Genomic DNA, 701 nt, shown 5'->3' on the forward strand with positions numbered 1-701 from the left:
ATTGTGTCCTCCAGAAAAGATATGTTAAAGTCTCAATCCCTGGCACCTGTGAGCATGACCTTGTTTGGAAATAGGGTCATTGAAGTTGTTATCAGTTACCATGAGGTCATACTGGAGGAGGGTGGGTCCCAATCCAATATGAGTGATGTCCTTATAAAAGAGAAGAGACAGAGAGAGAGAGAGAGATGGAAGGAAGGTGGCCCTATGACAATGGACTTACAATGCAGCCACAAGCCAAGGAATGCCTGCGGCTACTAGAAGCCAGGAGAGACAAGAAAGATCTTCTCCTAGAACCTTCAGAAAGAGCATGGTCCTACTGACACCCTGAATCCAGACTACTAGCCTCCAGAACTATGAGACAATAAACTTCTGTTCTTATAAGCACCCCGAAAACCAAAACCCATTGCTATTGAGTAGATTCTGTCACATAGTGACCCTAGAGTGACCCTATAGGAGAGGGCAGAACTGCCCATAGGGTTTCCAAGGCTGTAATCTTTATAGAAGCACACTGCCACATTGTTCTCCAGCAGAGCGGCTGGTGGGTTCGAACGGCCGACCTCTCAGTCAGCAGCCAAGCACTTAACAACTATGCCACCAGGGCTCCTTTATAAGCACCCAGTTTGGGGTGATTTGTTACAGCCGCCATAGGAGACACATACAGCTGCATTTGTCAGAAGGCTGCATCTACAACTTTAAAAGTC

Source organism: Loxodonta africana, chromosome 18 (assembly GCF_030014295.1).
Source record: "Loxodonta africana isolate mLoxAfr1 chromosome 18, mLoxAfr1.hap2, whole genome shotgun sequence".
NCBI lineage: Eukaryota > Metazoa > Chordata > Mammalia > Proboscidea > Elephantidae > Loxodonta > Loxodonta africana.